Below are 12,158 nucleotides of genomic sequence, written 5' to 3' on the forward strand. Positions count from 1 at the left end.
TGCTGCTACTCAAGTTGCGTTCCCTCATATGTCTGTTGAAGTGGATACGTCGGTAGCCTCTGAGGGTGAAATCTCAGATTCGGACAGTATAATTCCTTTATCTGATGCTGAAGTAGTACCTTCATATTTTAGCTTGAACACCCTTGTGTATTGTTAAAGGCGGTTTTGGCTACTTTGAGCGACTTTGATACGCCTGTCGTTGTCAATCCTTAAGAATCTAGTACATTTTATTCATACTACGATTCACCTGTGAAAGTTTTTCCTGTTCCAGACCGTGCTCTGAGATTTTTCACAGGAATGGAAGTATTCAGAGATTCCTCTCTCCCTCTCTCCTGTCTTTACAAAAAGGTTTCCTGTCGCTATCTCCATTATCCATCATTATCCTCTGGCTATGAGAACTACGATTCCTTTAGAGGATAGCTACTCTTTTAAGGATCTATGGTCTAAGCTGGAAGCTTTTATGGAAGTTTTTGACCACTGGTCAAGTGCGGCACCTTATTGGTGTGACTTCTTGTCTGATTCCATTTTGGTAGGACTCGTTGCAAGAGATCCAGTACAGAATTATGGCCTTTGAGCTCACCAATTCTTTATTTCCAATGCTACATGTAAGTTTTTAAGCTGGGAGCCAAGATTTCTAGCTTAGCTGTGCTAGCCCATGGGGCATTGTGGCCATATTTTTAGTCAATGGTTATTTCCTCTGATTCCAAGGTTCTGGCGCTGACCTTGTTGGGTTCTGATTTTTCTGGTGGAATAGGGTCTTTTCTTCCACAAGACAGATGAATAGACCTTAAAGAGTTTGTCCCCAATCTGAGATCGGACCAAGCCGGATTTCTCTGTCTTCAAACATGGATACGAGGCGTCCCAGAAAGGCTGCAGACACAGTATCTCAGGGTTATTACATAGAATTATACCTTTCCTCCCAGAGGCAGGTTTCACAGTGAGGCATTTTTGAAGTGCGGTTGGGGACCTCTCTTCCCTGTGAGTGATTGTTCCATTTTCTGTATGGGAACAGGGTCTAGGACACTTTTCATCCCTGTTCGTGGTTCCCGATAAAGAGGGAATTTTTCGTCCAATGGTAGACCTAAAGGGTATCAACAAGTTTCTCAGGGTACCGTCCTAAATGGAAACCAGTGGTTCGATTCTTCCTTTGGTCCAAGAGGGTCAGTTTATGGTGGACATAGATTTGGAGGACGCGTGTCCTGAGCTTTGCTTTTCTGCCAAACTCTTTCTGTTTGTGGCTCTTCTCTTTGGCCTTGCCACGGCTCCCAGACGGGGATATCTTGGCAGTGATCAGTTTTTAGGGAATTGTTGTGGTTCCCTTCCTGGACGACAAATTGATTCAGACGCCTCTCTTCAACAAACAAACTCTCATACAGAGATCTTGTTGTCTTTTCTTCTGTGCCACAGATAGGAAGTGAATCTGAAAATGAGTTCCCTTGTTCCAGCCACAAGGGTGGTTGTCTTAGGGACCATAAATCAAGGAATCTTTTCTATTACCTCTCTCTGCAGTCTTCTGTTTGGCCACTCAGGGGCTCTAAGTATAGAGGTAATTGGTCTGATGGTTGCTTCATTGGACATCATCCTGTTGCTCGATTCCATCTGAGAGTCTGCTGTTATGCATGCTCAAAGAGTGGAACGGAGATCATGTTCTTCTATCTTGGAGAATAGATCTCGATCTATCGACATGAGATTCTTCCCTGTGGTGGTTTTTTCAGGAGCATCTGTCTCAGGGTACATACTTCCGGAGATCTTCCTGAGTAATAGTGACCACGATCGCCAGCCTGTTGGTTTGGTGACTGTGGACTTGGGAAGATCAGTTGTCTTTAGCCTGGTTTTTGAGGTTTTTGTTGGACAATTTCATCTCAGTGGTTTACATCAACCACCTTGGAGGAACCTTGAGTTCATTAGCCATGACGTAGATTGTTCGGTGGACGGGAGCTCACATTTGTTGTCTAGCCACTATTCACGTTTCGGGAGTGGATACCGGGATCAGACTTATTCAGAGTGGGCACTTCTTCAGGTTAACCCTCTAATAGGGGGGGGTCTGGAGTTGGAGATGGCAGCTCGCCAAGCTTCTAAGGTTACTTGGGATTTCAGTCTGACATTCATGTTCCTCTGTTTTGATCTCTTTCCACGAGTCATTGCTCGTATAGGAGTGAGCAGCGGTATTTTAGTAGTTCCTGCATAATCTCGCTGGTTCTGGCATGCACACCTAGCAGAGATGTATCTCTTCCACCTTGGTGGTTGTTCCTTAGGAAGGACCTTCTAATTCAAGGTCCATTCCTTCATTCCAAATTTCATTTCTCTGAAGCTTTCTGCTTGGAGATTGAATGCTTAGTTTTGTCTAAGCGTGGGTTTCTGAATCGATTATTGTGACCACAATTCAGTTTTGCAAGCCTGTTACTGGTAACTTTTAGCATACGGTATGGTGTATTCCCTTATTGGTGTGAATCCCAGGGCTACTCTTGAAAGTAGGGTCTGGATTCCTAGGGTTTTTGTCCTTTCTCTGGGTAGGTCTGGAAAAACGGATTTTCAGTTTTCTGCATTTTCCTTCTTGTTATTCAAGGGTCTGGCGGATGTGCCAGATGTTTAATCTTTTGTCAGGCCATGGTATGTATCAGCCCTGTGTTTAAGTCTGTTGCTCCTTTTGGAGCCTTTACCTTGTTCTTAAGGTATTGCAGCAGGCTCAGTTTGAGCCATTGTATTTCATAGATATTAAGCTTTTATCTTGGAAGGTTTTGTTTCTTACTCCTATTTTTTCTGCTTGGAGAGTCTCTGAACTCTTGGGCTGAACCTCGTCTTGTTGACAAGTGGCGATTATGTTTCCCATAGGATATAATGGAGATTGCAAATTCAGCAAAAGTCTGCCGACATTGCCGCTGAGCTGCGATGTGTGTGTGTGTGGGGGGGGGGGGGGTGGCTGTCTTTAAAAATCATGTTTGCAAAAAATAGAATGTGCGTTTATTAAAATAAAATTATTTTCTGTTAGTATCAAATTATGCATATGTATATTCAGTTCCACTAGATTGGGAGACTGATATGGTTGAAAAGGTATAGCTAAGATGGAAAACGGTGCTCTGAATATTAGAAACCCACAGCAATGTTTCCCTATTAAAATACAGGTTTCTCCCATGGAACACCCAGTAAACTCCAACGGAACACCAATATATCCATCATGTCTGTAATCGACTTTGTTAATAAAGAGCATTTTTTTTTTACTTTCTATTAAAACTAGAGCATTGGGGGATTGTATAGTATGTTAGGATATGTATGTAAACTGTAAACGTGATTGTACTAATCTATTGTTTCCTTAGGCGTGTATTTTTACTTATTTTAAGATTGTGATTGCTCGTTCTCAATATTCTTATTTACATTGTATTGAGAATGCGCAATTACTATTTTCAAATGTCCTAGTGCCTGCCTTAGAGGCTTCCTTTAAGAAGGGGTCTTCTTTTTCAAGGTCCTTTCTTTTATCAAGATTTAAAAATTCTAAATTTGATGGCCTGGCAATTTCAGAGAGGTTTTTCTGATAAGGTGATTGACAAGCTATTATCATAATTTTTGTAAAATTTTGTTTGCTTGGTGTACTCGCAAGGGATACTTTCAACCAGGGATACTGTCAACCAGGAAATTGTGCCGCCTTCTTTTTGTCCAGCTCCTAAGAATTCTAAGGAGAGACTTCTTCACAACTTGGATTTTTAGAGTTCACTCTTTTTGTTAATTTTTACGGACCTTGCAAAGGTCAGAAAGCTATGACTGCTATTTTAGCTGCTTGGCTTAAAGCATTAATGTGCAAGGTACATTTGGTTGAGGGGAAGACTCCCCTAGTGCATTACTTCTCATTACGGAATTCAGCATTGCACATGAGCGCTATTTTGCCTGCGCGGGCAAGAGCTGTCAATCTCCCCGGTCGGATTATACCAGGGAGATTGAAATTCGCCACTTTAGAAGTGGCGAAAGGTTAGGAAAGCTGTCTGATGACCGCTGCTTGTTAAATACGGCGTGCAGGTTCTCTTGTGAGAACCTGTAGTCGTATGGGTTCGAAATGCTTGCGAAGCCTTTGATAAATCGACCCCTTAAACAGTTGTAACTTTTACTAGAAGCATTTTTGCCAATACAGGTATATTGCAAATATGTTTCTATTCAAAGATGTTATTGGTCTATCTGCATTAAAATTTTGACTGGAATGTCCATTTTAAAGTGATTATGTTTATGAAATGAAAGTAGATTCTGAATCTTCATTTTACTTTAATAGTACTTTCATTCATACTTTTTATTTTTTTAAAAGATACACAAAATACATTTATTATCCCCTGTCCTATATATATATATATATATATATATATATATATATATCCCGTCCGGCCACCCAACACAAATAAATATATATATATATATTTTTATTTTTTTATTTTCTCAAGTGGCGTTTTAACCTCTTATCCAATCTGCTTTGAAGCCATACGGCTCAGAAAAAAAAGGTTTTGCAAATCTGCTCGTGTGTTCTAATCTATCTTAACCATACAGTCAGCATTCACATGCATGTAGTACACATGCACATGCTTTTCTAAAGGGAATCACCTCTGACATCACTTACTGCAAACTGATCCAGAATAGAAGTACAAAATCAGAGTTGGGAACACACATTGCTTTCTACATAGAGAGCTCCTTGTACAAAGGACTACACTACAGAAAGTGAATTGAAATGGAGCGGAGGAAGCAAACAGTCTCACTAACAATTCGATTTATGATAATTTAGGTAAGAGAATTTAAATACAAATTTTTACTTTCACTTTGAACGCTGTGCAGCTTGTAGCTTGGCACACTTTCTCATAGCAGGGGCGGTCCTGCCTTGCGCACCACGTGACCAGGAGTGGTCTCACTTTCATTTGCTCTTTCCTGACCGAGCTGGCTGTCAGAGAAGACGCGGTTTCTCTGTATTGTCTGTGTCTAGGAGGTGGTGAGTGCTCCAGCCATTGGGAGTATAAATGTGCCGTTTTTGTGAGAAATAAAAAGATAGTTTTATTCTGTGTCCTACTGTCATTAGCTTAAGCTATGGAGGATTCTGATATTCTTGAGGATACTCCCTCTATTCCAAATAGTAATACCTATTTATATTGTGAGGAGGACTTGGTATGCCCGCCCTCTCAACTATGTTCCATATGCCTTGACAAAGTTATTAGGTCTAAGAAAGTTAACCCATTTAGTACCACTGAGCCGTCCACCTCTAAGGACTCGCCGTCCCGTGAGATGCATACCCATCAATCATCTCCCTTATTACATGCAGCTTCCCGTAGCACGCCTGATCCTACATTTGGAGGGAGCCTTTTACCATCAGACTTTACCGCGCAGTTAAGGACAGCGGTGTCTGAGGTCCCTCAGTGCTTTACCTCACCCTGCCAAACGCAAGCGAAAGGTTAGACATAGCTCTCCTGTCCAGGGGTCATCAAGTGATTTATTGGATTTATCTGTTTTTCAATTATCCAAGGATGGGTCACACTCTGAGACTTCAGAGGGTGAACTTTCTGGGTTGGAGTCTGCTACCTCTAGGACTCCTGCGGAGGAACCAGCCTTTAGATTTGAAGGTTGAACACTTACGTTTTATTCTAAAGGAGGTTCTGTCTACATTAGAGGTTCCAGAGGCCAAGCTGCATGATGAACCTTTAAAACCCGGAGGACAGGGTTGTGCCGTTAACTTTTCCTGTACCTGTAAAAATGGCGAATATTATTAAAAATTAGTGGGATAGAATTGGATCTTCCTTTTCCCTTTCGTCTTCCTTTAAGAAATTATTCCCGGTCCCGGACGCTCAATTGGAGTTGTGGGGTTCCACGCTGGCCAAACTTACTACTTTCCCTCTGGAGGATAGCTCATCGTTCAGAGAGCCAATGGATAAAAAGATGGAAACTTTTCTAAGAAAAATGTTTCAACATACGGGATACTTGTTTCAACCGACAGCAGTTGTTGCCTCGGTAGCTGGAGCTGCAACCTACTGGTGCGACTCCTTAGCGGAATTGATCGAGGTGTAGGGTCTCCTCAACATTATCCAGGAGAGAATTAAAGCCTTGAGAATTGCTAATTTTTTTATTTGTGATGCAAACATGCAGATTATTCGCCTTAATGCTAATGTTTCTTGCTTTTCAGTGCTGACCGGGCGGGCGCTCTGACTGAAGTCCTGGTCTGCGGTTTTGACTTCTAAGTCTAGACTCCTTTCCCTTCCTTTTAAGGGAAAGATTTTATTTGGTCCAGGCCTGGACTCCATTATCTCCACGGTTACAGTGGACAAGGGTGCCTTCCTACCGCAAGATAAGAACAACAAGTCTAAGGGACAAGGCTCTAATTTTCGTTCCTTTCGTTCTGAAATATCCCAATGACAGCAGTCCTCTTCTAAGTCTGAGAAACTTGGAAGCCGGCGCAAACCTGGAATAAATCCAAGCAGAGCAAGAAGCCCGCCGAGACTAAGTCGGCATTAAGGGGCGCCCCCCGATCCGATGCTGGATCGTGTAGGGGACTGTTGCTGTTTTCAAATGCTTGGTTCAGGGACGTGCAGGATCCCTGGGTCCTGGAGGTCATTGCTCAGGGATATAATATTGGTTTCAGATCTCATCCACCCAAGGACAGATTTCTCCTCTCAAGCCTGTCTTCCAAACCTGAAAAGAGGAAAACCTTTCTGGGGTCCGTGCGGAATCTGTCTTCTTTAGGGGTCGTCCCGGTTCCTATCGCAGAAATAGGTTTGGGATACTATTCAAACCTGTTTAGGTCCAGAAAAGGGCGGAAAGTTCCCTCCTTTGGGACCAAAGTGCTTAAACAAATTTCTAAATGTCCCCTCGTTCAAGATGGAGACAAGAAAGGTCCATCTTTCCCTTAGTACAGGAAGGAAGTTCATGACCACTATAGATCTGAAGGATGCTTACCTTTACGTTCCAATCCACAAGGATCACTTCCAGTTCCTAAGATTTGCGTTCCTGGACCAGCACTTACAGTTCATTGCACTTCCATTTGGCCTAGCTACTGCCCCAAGGATTTTCACAAAGGTTCTAGGGGCTCTTCTAGCCGTTGCCAGAACCTGGGGTATAGCAGTAGCTCCCTACTTGGACGATATTCTGGTACAAGCACAATCTTTTTGTCTGGCGAGGACCATTCAGAATCTCTTCTCTCTCTTCTCTCTCTTCTTCGATCGCATGGATAGAAGATAAACTTAGATAAGAGTTCTCTTATTCCAAGCACCAGGGTGGAATTCCTGGGTACTATAATAGACTCCATATCCGTAAGGATATTTCTAACAGACTAGAGACGTTGCAAGCTAGCTTCAGCATGTTTTGTCCTCCAGACCTCCTTAAGGTCATCTATGGCTCAGTCTATGGAGGTAATTGGTCTCATGGTGTCTATGGACATCATTCCCTTTGCCAGGTTCCGTCTCAGGCCGTTACAACTGTGCATGCTGAGGCAGTGGAACGGCGATCATTCAGATCTGTCTCAACAGATTTCTCTGGACAGCCGTTCGAAAGAATCGCTCTCTTGGTGGCTCTATGCAGATCATCTGTCCCGATGGACATCCTTTCTAAGACCATCCTGGGAGATTGTGACTATGGACGCCAGTCTATCAGGATGGGGAGCTGTTTGGGGTCCTGTGGTCTCAGGAGAAATGCTCCCTCCTGATCAACATTCTGGAACTTCGGTCAATCTTCAATGCTCTGAAGGCTTGGCCCCTTCTGGGTTCATCTTGGTTTATCAGATTCCAATCAGACAATATAACCTCAGTGGCTTACATCAACCATCGGGGGGGGGACGACGACGACGAGAAGCTCCCTAGCAATGAAGGAAGTATCTTATATTCTGGAGTGGGCCTCGGCCCACAGCTGTTCGCTGTCAGCAATCCACATTCCGGATGTGAACTGGGAAGCGGCTTTTCTCAGCAGACAATCCATTCATCCGGGGGAACGGTCTCTTCATCCCCATGTGTTTGCAGAGATATGCAATAGGTGGGGGACGCCAGAGATAGATCTCCTGGCGTCTCGTCTCAATAACAAGTTACCCAGATATGGGTTGAGATCCAGGGATCCTCATGCGGACCTAACAGATGCATTAGCGGTGCCTTGGAGGTTCAATCTAATTTACCTTTTCCCGCTGTTACCACTCCTTCCTCGTGTAGTGGCCCGCATCAAGCAGGAGCAGGCATCAGTGATACTGATTGCTCCATCGTGGCCGCGAAGGACGTGGTTCTTGGATCTGGTGGGGATATCATCTTCTCCTCCATAGAAGTTACCTTGCCGCAGGGATCAGCTGGAACAAGGTCCTTTTGTTCATCAAAATCTAGATTATCTGAGGCTGAATGCATGGAGATTGAATGCTTAGTCCTATCCAAGAGAGGATTTCCTGAAAGAGTTATTTATACTCTCATTCAAGCTCGTAAGCCGGTTACTCTTCGCATCTTTCATAAGATGTGGAGAACCTATTTATTCTGGTGTGAAGAGCGTGGATTCCCCTGGCATAAAGTTAAGGTTGCCAGGATCCTATCTTTTCTCCAGGATGGACTGGAGAAGGGTCTTCGGCCAGTTCCCTGAGGGGACAGATTTCGGCCCTGTCTCTTTTACTACACAAGAGGCTCTCTGAGCTTCCTGATGTACAATCCTTTGTTAAAGCTCTGACTAGGATCAGACCTGTTTTCAGATCTAAGGCTCTGCCTTGGAGTTTGAATCTTGTTCGTAAGGTTTTGCAGCGGGCTCCATTTGAGCCTATGCATGAAATTGACATTAAATTGTTGTCCTTGTGTCCTAATCCTTCTTGTTCGAAGGAACGTTTACTTCATAATTTGGACGTGGTTCGCGCCTTGAAGTTCTATCTTCAGACTGCTACTACTCATTCTACTAGAGCAGTGGCTTCCTCTTGGGCCTTCAAGAATGAGACCTCTATGGATCAGATTTGTAAGGCTGTTACCTGGTCCTCCTTATATACTTTTTCTAAATTTTACAAGTTTAATGTTTTTTTCTTCACCTGAAACAGCCTTCGGGAGAGAGGTTTTGCAGGCTGTGGTGCCCTCAGATTAGGGTCCGCCTCTCTCTTTGTTCCTCACGTTATCATTCAGTGTCCTCTAGCGCTTGGGTATAAGTTTCCCAACAGTAAGGAATGATGCTGTGGACTCTCCTTATATTAAGAAGGAAAACATAAATTATGCTTACCAGATAATTTAATTTCCTTCTGTATAAGGTGAGTCCACAGCCCCTCCCGTGTTCTCCAATGGACGGCCTTCTAAATTATATTCTCTTCTGGCACCATTTTTACCCTGATATTTCTCCTACTGTTCCTTGTTCCCTCGGCAGAATGACTGGGGGAAGTGGGAGAGGTATGTAAGCCTTTTGCTGGGGTGTCTTTGCCTCCTCCTGGTGGCCAGGTTCAGTATTTCCCAACAGTAAGGAATGATGCTGTGGATTCTCCTTATATAGAAGGAAATGAAATGACCTGGTAAGCATAATTTATGTTTTTTGTGGTTTGGTTCAAGGCATAGCTACAATATGAACATATAACAAATGAAAAAACTGGCGCTGTAATAAACAGCTAGGATTTATACTACTGTGTAATCAAGATCAATGTTCTCATCACATAAAACCTCTTTAGGTTGTATAGGTTAGATGATATATGGTACTAAGTATTTACAGCACCAAAAAAATAAATATCTCAAACCATGAAACTTATGTAAAATATGTATGTAGGTACAATATGAAACAATAAAAGAGAAGAATGATGCTATACACGTAAGACAAAATATCAAAGGAATGATTTCTAAGCACACATTTATGCAGCTTGAAATAATATATTTCAAATACCTATAATTTACCATCACTTTAACTGTTTGTCCCCTCCTTTTACATGGTGATCTCGTGGACTTTACTGCTTGGGTATAGCTTCCACACATGACATGTAGACCCTCACCATCTAATGAAGGAAAATAACATTTGATTACCTGGTAAATTAATTACTTTCATGATGGTGAGAGTACATGAGCCCTGCCCTTTACTTTGGTTCCCTTGGTAGCAGTACTTCTTTCTTCTATAAGGTAAGACGAGTCCACGGATTCATCCTTTACTTGTGGGATATTATCCTTCCTAACAGGAAGTGGCAAAGAGCACCACAGCAGAGCTGTCTATCTAGCTCCTCCCTTAGCTCCACCCCCCAGTCATTCTCTTTGCCTACTCTTAGTACTAGGAAGGGTAAAGTGAAAGAGGTGATAAAATATTAGTTTTTAATTTCTTCAAGCAAGAGTTTGTTATTTTAAATGGTACCGGTGTGTACTATTTAAACTTAGGCAGCAGATGGATGAAGACTGCTGCCTGGAGGATGATGATCTTAGCATTTGTAACTAAGGTCCATTACTGTTACCACAGAGGCTGAGGAGTACAGGAAACTTCAGTGTGAGGAACGTTTTCATGCTATGCAGCAGTGAGGTATGTTCAGTCATATTTTTCTGGAGCGACTGTGTATTTCAGAAAAGCTGACATTATACCCAGGAGTAAGCAGTAATCCTAGAGCCAAAAGAAGGGCATTACTTAGCTTGCATATGGGGCCAATTACAAATATGGTTGACACTGAGTGGTAAATGTTTGTGGGCAAACGTTTTTATGATTTGGGAGTGCTTTAACGTTTTGTGGGCAATAACGTTTTGGGCAACTTTGAGGGCACACATGGCTTAACTTTTGGGTCTCAGAACCCACATGGCTAGTTATAACCACTCTGTTGCAGTTCTTTGAGGCTGTGGAGAAATCGAGTGAGATGGGCGGGGCCTATTTTCGCGCTTCAGATGCGCAGTTAGTTTTTCTCAGCAAGCTCTAACTCCTGAGGGCCCTGGTGTATGTTTTGGGCCAAATCGAAGCTTTTACCCCACATTTACTATCCCTGAGGGCAGGTAGGGCCACAGCAGGGCTGTGGCAAGGTGCTGGGAGTGTTTTTTCCGGATCTGGGCCTATTTTCAATCCAGTTTGCAAATTAAGGGGTTAAATGTTAAAATTCCTTGTGGGGCAATCTTAACTATTTATATGGTGTCTGCATACAACATTTTGAAAAATTTGGTGCATGTTTAGGCTGTTTTGCAGAACGTGTATGCTTTTTCTCTCTTAAAGGCGCAGTACCGTTTTTTAAGATTGTTATTTTTTTTACTAAATAAAGTGTTTTCATGCTTGTTTGTAGTCATTACTAGCCTGTTCAACATGTCTGACATTGAGGAAAGTCAATGTTCAATATGTTTAGAAGCCATTGTGGAACCTCCACTTAGAATGTGTCCCTCATGCACTGAAAGGTCAATAAATTGCAAAGAACATATTTTAGCTACTAAAAGTATGTCGCAGGATGATTCTCAGTCAGAAGGGAATCAGGTTATGCCATCTAATTCTCCCCAAGTGTCACAACCATTAACGCCCGCACAAGCGACCCCAAGTACTTCTAGTGCGTCTAATTCTTTCACCCTGCAAGATATGGCCGCAGTTATGAATACTACCCTCACAGAGGTTTTATCTAAGCTGCCTGGGTTGCAGGGGAAGCTCAGTAGGTCTGGTGTGAGAACAAACGCTGAGCCCTCTGACGCTTTATTAGCCATATCCGATGTACCCTCACAATGCTCTGAGTTGGGGGTGAGGGATTTGCTGTCTGAGGGAGAGATTTCTGATTCAAGAAATATGTTCCCTCAGACAGACTCAGATATGACGGCTTTTAAATTTAAACTAGAACACCTCCACTTATTGCTCAAGGAGGTTTTAGCGACTCTGGATGATTGTGACCCTATTGTAGTTCCAGAGAAATTATGTAAAATGGACAGATTTCTAGAGGTTCCTGCCTACACTGATGTTTTTCTGGTCCCTAAGAGGATCTCGGACATTGTTACTAAGGAGTGGGATAGACCAGGTATTCCGTTCGCTCCCCCTCTTACTTTTAAGAAAATGTTTCCCATATCAGACACCATGCGGGACTCGTGGCAGACAGTCCCTAAGGTGGAGGGAGCTATTTCTACCCTGGCTAAGCGTACAACTATACCTATTGAGGACAGTTGTGCTTTCAAAGATCCTATGGATAAAAAATTAGAGGGTCTCCTGAAGAAAATATTTGTTCATCAAGGTTTTCTTCTCCAGCCTATAGTGTGCATTGTTCCTGTAACTACTGCAGCGTCCTTTTGGTT

At 42.8% G+C, this 12,158-nt stretch overlaps 1 protein-coding gene across 1 annotated transcript in view; it reads left to right on the forward strand.

Annotated features, from left to right (window-relative positions):
- The window catches only part of NFX1 (nuclear transcription factor, X-box binding 1), a 588,547-nt gene that overhangs the window by 315,562 nt on the left and 260,827 nt on the right, over positions 1-12,158 (forward strand). The gene's annotated exons all lie outside the window — the stretch shown is intronic.

The sequence above is a fragment of the Bombina bombina genome, chromosome 5 (assembly GCF_027579735.1).
Source record: "Bombina bombina isolate aBomBom1 chromosome 5, aBomBom1.pri, whole genome shotgun sequence".
Taxonomy (NCBI): Eukaryota; Metazoa; Chordata; class Amphibia; order Anura; family Bombinatoridae; genus Bombina; species Bombina bombina.